Source organism: Triturus cristatus, chromosome 10, assembly GCF_964204655.1.
Source record: "Triturus cristatus chromosome 10, aTriCri1.1, whole genome shotgun sequence".
Lineage (NCBI taxonomy): Eukaryota > Metazoa > Chordata > Amphibia > Caudata > Salamandridae > Triturus > Triturus cristatus.
Window position 1 is genome coordinate 407,211,698 of NC_140593.1, and position 13,097 is coordinate 407,224,794.

Here is a 13,097-nt window from a genome sequence, read left to right on the forward strand (position 1 = left end):
CATAGGACCGCCGTACTCGCAGTGGCAGTCCGACCACCACCACACAGTATTGCATAAGTCGAACCGCCACAGGACAACTGTGAACACCTGGATCTAGGATCCCACGGCGGTTGCGCAGCTGTCAGAGGCTGAAATATGCTGGTGGTTCTGCAGTGGCATTGCCAAGCATATTTTGAGTTGCCTCTCCACCGCCCTTTTCATGGCGGTGTGCCCGCTATGAAAAGGGTGGCAGAGAGGCGGCAGAGAGGCAACAGAGGCGGCCCTAACAGGGTCCCCTGCCGCCTCAGGGCTCGGGCTGCATGCGAGGGGGCACATGTAGTCCCCCCCTCGATTTGCACCCCCAGTTACAGCACGGTACATGTATGCAACACTGTGCAAGAAAGTTCATTCGGCAATCTGTCAGCTGTAGTCTGCATGTTAGGCTCTTCTATGAGCCTAACAGACTGCCACCATCAGACCACCGCAGGAATGCCTATTTTCCAATTTCACCACATAGGCCACAATTATAAGTTAGATGGAGTAGTATTCCAGTAGCAGGAGTGGCCCATGCAGGTAAGATCGGTGGGGTCGGGTTGGGAGGGATTCGACAGACAACGACGAAGGAAAGTTAATTATTTATTTAATTTTCCCTCTCCGTCTTCTGTCAAATCCCCCTCCCAACCCGACCCCACCACTCTTACCTGCACGGGCTGTTCCTGCCCAGTAGTATCCCAGTGTCCTCACACCCACAATTTTATCAGCTGGAAAATCTGGGCTGTGGGCACAAGTGCAGCCTAACCACCTCCTCTGACATGGAAGGAGATGGAAGGCTTCACCCTGCCTTGCTACAGCCATCTCCCCTGCACTCAACACCTTCCTCGCCAACACACCCAACCCCAACATTATTCTGGTTTGAACAGGAATTTGTATGCAAATATTTATCCAGTAAAAACTGGTCTTGCATGGCGTTTACCGGGTGGAATAGGTCACAATAGCTCAATTTAGGTGCACGAATACCGTCTGGAAATGTTATTACCAGCCACAATATTTGCATGCACCTATGTTAGGCTCATACGTAATCGGGAACAGATGTTGCTTTGTCTTTGAGACATTCTATTTAAATATATTTTTATAAATAAACAATACTGTATACAGTGAAATTTCCATTTGAGTTAGGCCTATATGTAACATGTAATTTTGTTTCCGGGAATTGTACTAAATTCACTGATAATTATGCATAACTATGAATAATATCTTGAAATTTGTTGCTGCTACCACAATTCACAAAAATGGATATGAGGATGCACTTTATCATGAATAATCTTCTGATATCAGGGTAATGTCTGATGTGCAAGAGACAATTATTTGACTAGGGAGTAGCATTAAACTCCAGTATTTACCCATTAAAGTCACTGTTTTGTGTGCTTTCTTCCCATTTCTTTGTATTTTTTGTCCTCGTCCCTCACATCTTCTGTCTTCCTTTGCAGAGTTTTATTTTCACTTTTTGTCTAATGTTTTTGTTGATAATGGAGGAGGACAGCTGGTTGGCTGCGGCAGTGCAACATTAGTTGCACATTGATATGCATTTACATGACAACGCAATGGTGAGAAAGCAGTGTTTGCCTAGGACTTTTACTCGAGGGATATAATTTAGTTTACCTTATATTACAGAACTGTCGAGGTCAAAAATATTGCAATACAAAAATAGTGCACAATTTTGTTGACAAAAAATATTGTGCTTATATACTTCAATGTTAAGTACAAAAATGTGAAGTACAAAAATATAGTCGACAAAAATATTGACATAATTTAGGCAAGAATGTATATATTTTGAAGTATTTAATATTCAAATAAAATTACATATGAAAACATATACATTATAAAACATTTAAAAATACATGTAATACTAAAAGAATCTAATTTTAAAAAATACATTCAAACAAATACAAATTTAAAAATAATACATCCATAAAATTATTTCATAAATATATAAAGAAATAAAATAAACAACAAAAATAAAGATATAAATAAATATAAAACGAAAATAAAAACACAATAAAATAAAAGCTCATGGAATACAAAGAAAAAGCTCAATTAAAATACAAAATAACCAATATTCAAAAAATAATAACACAAAAATGTCTACAAACATTAATAAAACTGGATGCATCGTAAAAAAACTGAAAAATATTTACAACTCTACAGTCAAACTAATAACCAAAAAAACATTGAAATAAATAACAAATAAACTGCACTAAAACAAAAATAAAATAAAAAATTAACAATCGAACTTCAACACAAACCTTTATAAATAGTGTAAGAATTTGGAGGAGGGAGTAAGATTTATTATTCCTATTCCAACCTAAGCAAAAGTAGGGAAGCGTTGGACTTTGGATGGGTCAGATTTACTAGTTTTGCTCCAACCTAAGCAATAGTAGGACTATAGAGAGTTCGGATTTGCTAATCCCAATCCTGAATAAAAATAACATATATAACAATCTAACTAGCTCAATATATGTAAAAAGAAAGTATATATTGTTCCCACTAATATATGTAATGTAATTTGAAAATTATATAAACATTAATAAAAAAAATAAACATTAATTCACAACATAAAAGTATTAAAAATGAAAATTAACAATTAGAGTAATATTAAAATCATGTAAAACAAAATATATAAACCACATGAAATTATTCAAACATAATATACAAAATCACAAAATTAATAAACTAAGCAATAAACAAGTATTAAATAAAAAGTTAATACAACTATACCTTCAGACTCCCCTACAAACCAAACAACCTAACAAAAATAAAGGTTTATATCATTAATAACACGTCATAAGCACAATATTATTACAAATATAGAAGTGCATTTTTTGTAAACAACCAAATAGTCATATAAAATGTAGTTAATGAAGAAACAAATTAACCAATTACAAAGTATATATGTAAAACACTTCCCACCCTACAACCCATAAAACCACAACAAAAATTCAAGATAGCTCTTTGGTCCTTCTTCTTCGTAGGCCATCGAATCTGAGCAAAACGTTTCAGGGGACCCCTTAAATACAAAAAAGCACAAAGAAATGTCCTCTGGGAATAGTTTGAAAGCCCTACTGTTCAGCACTTCCACACACACCATACCATACCTCAGTCGTCAAACATCCACATTGGAGGTTTACTGTTCAGACCAAACCCGCAATGTGTTGACACAAACTCATACAAGCTGTAAGTCTGTCTATTCAATTTATTAAAAATATTTCACAATATAATATTAATAAGCACTTAACATGCAAAGTACTTTATATAGAGTGACAATCGTCAATAGAAAACCTATGGATTCCAATAATTTCATACAAAGAATTAATTAAAAACAATGTTAAAAACAAAACACAAGAGTTGAAACAGACATTTATCTTTGCCGTAAAAGACCATATCCATTTATACAAATTGTTCAGATGAACCCTGATGCACTGCGGTCCATCAGCAACTAGGGTGCATCAGATTGACGGATTTATGGTGACCAAGCGTCAACACGTTTTGATGGTTTAGTCTTGTTGGACCATCATTAGCAAGACAGTAATTTATATACTCTCGATGAATTAATACATTCCTATCATCCTTTAAGATGTAGAAGTTATTCGGGGGATTATTCCGATTATCCAATTCCCAATTTCATAAAACCAGAGACAGATTTGCACCTTATTTCTATATTATTGAGGCTTGCTGAAAACTTCTCATAGTCCACAGAAATTATAGCATCGTCATTAAAATCTCCAGGCCATAACTCCCGTGCAACTACGATCCTGTCAATTAGTTTCACTCCTAATTTTGGAAATTACCTCTATTAGCTTCAAGCACGTTTCATCTAGGCCCTCCGTGTGTTGTAATATAATTTGGATATGTAGAAAAATAGAGAGGGACCCTTGTGACACTCAAGGGAATAGGGTACTCTTTCAAGTAACAATTAACAATCCCTTGATAACATGAATATTGATACAGTCTTCAAGGAAAGATCAAGGGAATAGGATACTGTTCCTAATTTCACCTAGCAGTCCCTTGGTAACCCCAATATTAACACAATCAATTCACAACATGTAGTCATTACATACACAAATTTGTTAAAAATTAGTTTACATTTATTAAAAATTAGTTTACAAAAAACATGTAGTACAAAAATCAAGGGAATAGGATACTATTATTGATCTTGCCTAGCAGTCCCTTGATGACACCAGTGTTGACAGAATCAGTTCTCAACATGTAGTCATTACATACACAACAATTAAAAAAAGGTATACATTTATTTTATAAAAACATGTAGTGCCTTATTTAAAACACCACAATTCGTAATAGTCCCTGTTCTATTCGTGGCAATACCCTTAGACTAAATTCACAAAGCAATGGGTAACTTTGGAAATATATACTGCACAGTTAAACAAAAAACATTTCTCACATATGAAAGAAAAAATCAAACAAACAAGTAAAGTGCATTATCCTATTATGAACCTGCATAACAGAGAGAATACAAACGAAAAGACACTGCAATTTGTCATTTTAACACACATCCAATGCTGACTACTTAAGGGATTAAACACTTGTGGGATCTGACTCTATTTATCACTACAAGTGGATACCCGGTTCTTTGGATTGTGTTGCTCCTATGCGTCGACGCATTTCGATGGGCTATGTTTTATGCCGCTATCTTTATCAAGACCAAACATAATATAATTTGGCACAATGTTATTTCGAGACACCGGCGGCGTTCCTTCACGTCCGTCCTCTTCTTCTGTCTGATAGACGAATACTAAATACTACATTTAAGGGCATTACTGAGGTTAGGGGCAGTAGCCAATAGCTACTGTCCCGACTAAACCCTTCGGGTGCCTCCTCCCATTGGGTAGAGGGGCACATCTCTATTCCTATTGGGCCTAATTCTCCAAACCAAGATGGAGAATTCTCAAGAGAGGGGTTCATCTCAGCTCCTGGCCACCCTAGAGGTGTGGCAAGCCAAGGTGGACACTCCTACTCTGCTTACTAATTTTCTTGCTTGTCATGCCGCCAAAAAGTGGGGCTGGGACAGGGGGGCGGTCATCTCCACTGGTTGGGGCTACCCAAATCAACATAACACAAGAGCCTTTGAGGCTCCTTGCTTGAGTGCTGCTGTTTCTGCAAGAGGGAGGTGTGAAGCACCTCCACCCAGAGCCCACTTTGTTTCTGACCGCCGAAAGCACAAAGGCTCTCACACCATGAGGTTAGAAACCTTTCTGGTGGTGGCTGCCTGGCAGGGAAACAGTCAGCCAATACACTAGAAGTTGGTCGTTTTTCAGGGGGCATCTTTAAGATGCCCTCTGAGTGCTTTTTATAATGAATCCATCACTGACATCAGTGTGGATTTATTATGCTGAGAAGTTTGATACCAAGATACTCAGTCTTCAGTAAAGCCATCATGGAGTTGTGGAGTTCTTGTTGACAAACCCCCAGCCCATGTACTCAAAATAGCTTCACAGCACCTACAGTATCGAAGAATGGACTAAGACACTGTAGGGGCATATTGCTCACGCAGCTATGCCCTCACCTGTGGGATAGTGCACCCTGCCTTAAGGCTGTAAGTCCTGCCAGAGGGGTGACTTGCCTATGCCACAGTCAGTGGTGTGTAGGCATGGCACCCAGGAAGGTGTACCATGTTGACTCTTTTAGTTTAGCCACATCACAATACAGAGCCTGCAATGGCAGTGTGTATGCGTTAGTTGTGGGGTCCTTTAGGGTGGCACAATACATGCTACAGACCAAAGGGTACAGCCCTAAGGGACCATCACTGGTCACTAGGCCCTAGGTACCACTGGTACCTATTACAAGGGACTTATAAGTGGGCCAGAGATGTGCCAACTATGGGAGTTATGGCACAGTTTTGGGAAAAAACACAGGCCCTGGGAACATGATTGGCAGGGACCCAGGGCACACTTAGTCAAAATACTTCAGATATCAGGCAAAACGGTAGGGGGTGACCATGCGAAAAGGGTCCCTTTCCTACAACTATTATTAATCAAGTCTGCATGACCTACATGTGAGGTTACATGCTGCTCCCTGCAAACACATATGCAATATGCCTGGCTCAAAACAAACGCCAACCAAGGCAAACTTCGCCTACAGAAAATTAACAGATTATACAAGTCAGCTATCAAAAAAGCAAAGAAAATACTATTCAGACAAAATTCTTAAATGCTAAACGTGGAAATAAAGAATTCTATAAAATTCTCAATAAATTTCGTAAACCAAATTGCCTAGAAGCAACTCATCCCATCACTCAAGAGTTCACAGACAAACTGGCAAATTATTACACGGACAAAGCAGACACATTGGACTCATATTTGAAACAGAGACAAAGCATCAGCACTAACGCTTTTCCAAAGCTACAATCCAAGCATACTCTAACCCAGCCTCTCCATTCTTTCCAACACATTTCACACAATGAATCTATGGACCTGGTCAAAGCAAGCAGGCCTGCTGGCATCCCTTCTGACCCATGTCCACCGCAAACCTTCAAGAAAATTCTTCTAACAACCTCTGCTGCCACTCCAGTAAGGAGAATCATCAACAACTCCTTAACTACCAGAATATTTCCAGAAGACCTCAAAAAGTCATAAATATGCCCATTACTGAAGAAAACAAACTTGGACCCACTGAACCCTGCCAACTACAGACCGATTTCAAATGGACCTTTCCTGGGCAAACTGATGTTACAATTCATTGAAGAGAATGCCATACTTTCAGACTTCCAAAACGGAGTTCCGTCAGGGAAGAGGCACAGAATCTGCCCTTCTTGCCATCTGGGATGACCTGAAGAACACAGTTGACTACAGCAGGGTTGCTGAGATACTTCTCTTGGACTGCTCAGTTGCCTTTGACACGGTTGACCATGACACTCTGATACATAGACTCTATGAAGCCAGCATAGAGGGGACTGCTCTAGAATGGATCGCGTCTTACCTTTGCAACAGAACTAATGTCATCCATACCCCACCCTTCTGTTCCAATCCGTACTTCATAAAAGCAGGGTTCCCTCAAGGCTCTATTATCTTGCCTATGCTTTTCAACATCTACATGAAGTCATTACTAGCACTGATCAATTTCACCCCACGTGCTATAACAATGCAGATGACACACAAGTACTCCTTCAACTGGAATGCCTCAAAGACATTGGAAAGCCGTCAATTTTCAGTTGTCTCAGGGCCGTGGATCAATGGATGACGTGGAGCCATCTCAAATTGAATGTTTCCAAAATGGAAATACTCAGATGTGGCAATTATGACCCGCTCGCCACATGGCCTGATGATCTGGAAACACCGCCTAAAATATCGAAGGAAGTAAGAAACCTCTAAATGACCATGGACTCAAAGCCATCGAAGAATGTCTAAGTAGACAAACTAGCAAGATCAAGCTTTGTTGCTATAAAAACTGCGATGGATCTTCCCCCATTTGGGATTTCCACACAAGGTCCAGGCTACCGTCGCCCTTGTTTTGTCCAAACTCGATTGCGCCAATAGCCTCTACCATGGATCATCTTTACTGTCCATGAAAAGACTACAACGAATTCAGAACACAGGTGCCAGACTACTCTTACATATAAAACCGCAAGACACCATCTCCCCTGCCTTGAAAGCCCTGCATTGGTTACCGGTTGCCAGAAGATCCACGTTCAAGCTGGTTTGTATCACCCACAAAGCAATACATGAAACAGGACCACTCTTCATCAGGAATAAAATCAACAAACACATTCAACAAAGGAACCTCCACTCTAGGGTGGCACCTCACTGCAAAATCCCAAGATACAAGAAAAAACAATGGGTGGCACATCATTCTCTGTTCAATCTGCCAAACTATGGAACTATTTACTCCCCAACATAAGATCCACGGATGACCACCTTATCTTCAGAAAACTACTCAAGAACTGGCTCTTCCCCACATAACCACCATACGCAAACAGATAGAAATATACAGCATATCTCTATGTATAGAAGCATTTATTTGTACTATCGATATGTACCTATATATGGGTATTGCTTCGTATAAACGCGTAGAATTCTTATGCTTAAAAAAAAGTATGTATATTGGATATAGATATTCATTAGTTCTGCTTAACACATGTACATATTACTGATAGTTACATAATTCTATGTTTTTAACATGTATATAAATGATTGCATAAATAAGTAAATCTTTTTATCAAAACTATTTATATACAATTGATTCACTATTGATCTACAAAAAATATATTTATATAAAAATAAATAAATAAAACTAATCTAATGTTCAACAACACCTGAAAGACAGAGTTTATGTAATGCATCTTTAATCTACATATACTACCATCCTTCATGCATCTATATACCTTCCATGTACTTATGGATCTATATCTTTATTACTTTTGGATCTATATATTTATTACTTTTACTTATTTATTATTTTTCTACTAATGCAGTATATCCAATGCACTACCTTATTTTTCACCCTATACCACTCTCAGTGTATCTTCTAGCTCAACTCTCTGACTCACCTCAAACCTCTTTCTACTACTCTCTCCAATGCACTAGCCTATTTCTCACCCTATACCTCTATCAATATATCCATTACCTCCACTCACTCATTCATCCCACACCCCATACCACTACTATGAACCCTAAAATAACCCTTTCGAGACACTTCCCTACTCCACCCCTTCTTGCATCATCTCAAAACAAGCTTTTCTAAACTCTCCCTTTGACTCTTCCCCCTCCACCTCCGTTTTACCCAGCCCAAAGCCTCCTCCTAGTGCTATGAGCTCCTAAACAAACAAACAAATAAACAAAACAAAAAAATCTAAATCCTTCCCTTCTATCCCTCCACTATCCTTTTCAATCAAAATAACCGACTAACATGTCCACCACTCAAATTAATTTAATATTTCACTATACTAATTCACCACTAATTCTTTATGGGTCCCAGAGAAGCGTGCTACTCGCCGAAAAAGCATTTCAACACCTCATCAGAGGTAGCAAGCGCTATATAAATGCAAACCTTTTTACCTCTTCTACCCCTTCGCTATCCTTCTCAATCCAAATAACGGACTAACATATCCACCACTCAAATGACTTTCATATTTTCACTATACTAATTCACCACTAATCCTTTATGGGTTCTGGAGTAGCGTGCTACTCTCCGAAAAAGTGCCTTGATGTCTCGTCAGGGGTAGTAAGTGATATATAAATGCAATTACAATTCAATACAATACAATACTTTTTAAAAATCAATGTAAATAACAAAATATAATAAAAGGTGAAATATTTAAAAATAACTAAAACATGATACATTAAAATGGATTAAACAAATGAATCCAAACAATAATCCAATCAATAATCAAAACAATCAAATGTATAAGTTAAATAATGTAATTAATAATCTAATTCACCATTTAGAATTTAAATGGAAACAAAGTATTATAAAATGATAAAATAGATATATTAAAACACTTCCCTCCCTCCTCTTCTACTAACCCAACAACTAGCCAATAAAGAAAAATATAACAGTATCAAAATAATCATTTAAATTTATTACCAAAGCAAAAATAATAAACTCTCCTAAAAAAATCATTTTAAGTAATGAAGAACAAAATAATAACTTATAACCCACAAACTAACGAAACACTACAGAATAATTAAACATCAATTTTAGATACCAAAATGTTAAATGAAATAATATTAAACACAAAGAAAGATATTCTCACATTTAATATTCTGTCACTCAATATTCTTGTCATCACAATATTTTTGACTCAATATTTGTGTCTAATTAAGTTTTTGAAATTATATAAATGTTGTACATCCCAGTTTCTACATACAGATGACCACCCATAGATGAACTGTATAATCTATTTAATTTTACACGTTTTTGGTAGGAAAATCACGCTGTTCTCCTTGTACCTATTGTTTGCTCAAACTTTCATTTTGTGCTAGAATTTTACTTAAAGACAGGTTGTGTTATATTAGTAGATTAGGGTTAGTATGGAGTTCTGGTAGTGCATGCACTGTTTTTGCCTTCTTAAAAACCCCACTGCACTGATGTATGGGGTCTGGCCCATTATGTACCACTGAAGGTGGGCCCTGCAATAAACAAAAAAGACTAAAATTCCTTCAGTCATCCATTAAGGTATTCTTAAATAACTGAACACCTGGACTTTATTCTGGTGCTGGTTTAGTTTAGGCGTCAGATAACACCTTTTGATTTTAATACAATTCAATATATAATTTTCTTACTCAAAAGGACTTTCTGACAGCTCTTGTCATCTATTGGTCTGTCGCTGTGTTATTCACATTTTGTTCTGAGCATACAGCATGGATCACAAGGTCAGATAACTTCAGCCATTGTCTTGCCTCTCTGGGAGTGATGACATTTCTCTTGCACAATGTGCACGTACACAGAAAAAGGCGTCCACATGTACACTTTTACAAAAACATTTAATAAACATTGGGAAAACAAAAAGTTGGCAGGCATAACAGGCCTTTTGGCTTTGCCGATGCCTCCGTAATTATTTGCATTAATTCTTTTTTCTTTGTTCTGTATGACAGTGTATCCCTAGTATTTTTTTTTGCTAATTTCATTTGCTACTATTTTTCATCTTTATTCATCGCCTCCACCCAAGTGACCGTATACATGTATTTGCGAGAGATATATAGTACTATTTATTAATAAAAACCAAACAATTAACAATTAAAGTATTAAAAAGAGCAAATTACTTTACAACAATAATATGTCTTCTCTTCAAATGCTATGTCGCATTTCTGCTCTCCCATATATTACTTAAGAGTTTAAATAGAGTTCCTCTCAGGGTAATGGATTAAAACTCCCTCCTATAGCGGTAGGGGTAGGGTTATAGTTACAACATTAGTCCTGTATATGTCAAAGTCCCCTTTTTTTTTTTTTTTGCTGCTCATTATACCTATCAATGATGTGTGTTTTAACATCCTTGTCGGAACTAAGGGGCCGATTACGATCGCGGAACGATCGCCACCGCCGGCCCGGCAGTGAGGTCCGCTGGCCCTGCGGACCACAATTCTCCCACCGCCAGATTACAGTAGCAGTGGGATCCAGACCGCGACCACGGCAGAAGCAAAGCCCTTCCGCCACGGAACCGCCACAGGCAATCGTTACGATTGCCCGGCGGAGCGGTCTGAATCCATAAAATGGTGGTGGTGCCTAGCAAGCACCGTCCGCCAAATTAGGATTAGGTCTCCAGCCAGCCTTTCCGCGACGGTGCAACCGCCGTTGTAAGGCATGCGGAGTTTGGTTTTGGGGGCCCCTTGTGTTGGGGGAGGTGTGGGTGCACTAGGGGGGTACCCATTTTACCCCCTTACATTTCACTGCACCAAGTGGCAGGCACAGTGTCGTGCCAGCCACGTAGTGCAGTGAAATGCACAACATGTTCTTTTTGACATCACGGCGGTGCTGCTATCAGCAGCCACTGCCGCAATGTTAAAGGTGCGGAATCCAACCGCTGCGGTGGCGGTTCCATCCTAATCGGGTATGCAGGACCGCCGCATGCATGGTGGACTGTCCTGGTTTACACCATCATGGCGGGCGGAGCCCATTCCATCCGCTATCGTAATCGGCCCCTACGTTTTTGTGGAGGTCTTCCTCAGGGCGAATATTCTAGGGAAAATTGGACCTTAAAGATAAAAAATAATTAAGAGATTCGATTTTGATAAATGTAAACTTGTGGGACTACATGTAAAAAAAATCATAAATAAGTTGGGAAACTTAAAAGTTTATGTTTATCAAACTGTATCTCAGAAAAAAGAGAGAGAAAACATCTTCCTTTAGTTTTCGGACCCGGAATTGTAGTGAGGGTACACACACATCTAACACCCTTTGTGCTGCCCTATTGTTCTTACCTTCAGGGTTCAAGTTATTAGTGATTATATCTGAAAAGAAAGTTAAAACAAAAAATCTTCAAATCCCCTTTCTATAATGATGGACCTACACTTGGGGCTTAACTTGTGGTGACGCAACAGCATTTTACCTCACCAGGAACGTCTGGATTGTTTCTTTGAAACGCTTGTCTGCCAGCGCACTTCTTTGAAACATGCCAGTCCGATTGCCTCCTCTGTAGTACCAAAATTGGAAAAGGATTCTTCCTGGTGGAGTGTGACCGCTGTTCATCTATATCCACTGACATTCACTGTTAGCAGTGGAAGTCTGGTAAATGTAGTTTTTTTGCACATTTGCCACCTGTGGTTCACAACCACTATTATAATCCATACCTTTAAAATATTGTTTTTGGGTATCTTCGGGTTCAGACAATTTCTTATTTTTGGTACCTACAGTGCTGGTGTGGTCCAGACAGAATTCTTAGGAATTTAGTTTTGCACATTGGCTTTATTCAGTTCATACCACTCACTGAATTGAATTTCTTTTCACAGATGTTTAGGTCATTTTCTTCAATTCCACCTATGTTTTCCGTCCTATCTTTCAAACTTGTACTGCTAATAATGGCTTCCAGTTAGTACGAAGACACCCTTCTCTGCATATGTTTAGAGGGGTTTGCCATTGCACGATGCAAAGCCCTTCTGTGGTTCACCTGTGTTAACATTTCAGCATGCAAATCTTATGTGAGCAAAAGTCATTCAGTGCTGCTGCTTGAGCCGCTTTGTGTTGTGTGAGCGTCAAACAAAAGAATAGTAAATTTAGGCCCCTAGAGCCTTTTATGTAATCTGCATGCATCATGACTCATGCTGCGAATGAAACCTTGTTAATTTATTTACTCAAAAATCTGTTTGGAGAGCTGATTTTTAAGAAGCAATAGTAAGCCAATGCTCGACTACAGTGTGCCAGCAGCAAAAGCTAAACCCAGTCTTTTCTGAGGAAAACCATTCACATGATCAGCCTTATCATTTTTTAATGAATTTCCATTTCGGCAGGCAGGCTGGCTTGAGGAGAACAAAAGAATTAGCTGCAAAACGTGTTTACTTGTGAACTTGCTTAACTGGTCCTCTGTTGTTTGCACTGGCGATCTGAACAGTTATGGGTGATATTCCAGGTTGAAGCCACCGTTTGCTCTGGCAAATACTAAGGCCTGGGAGAAT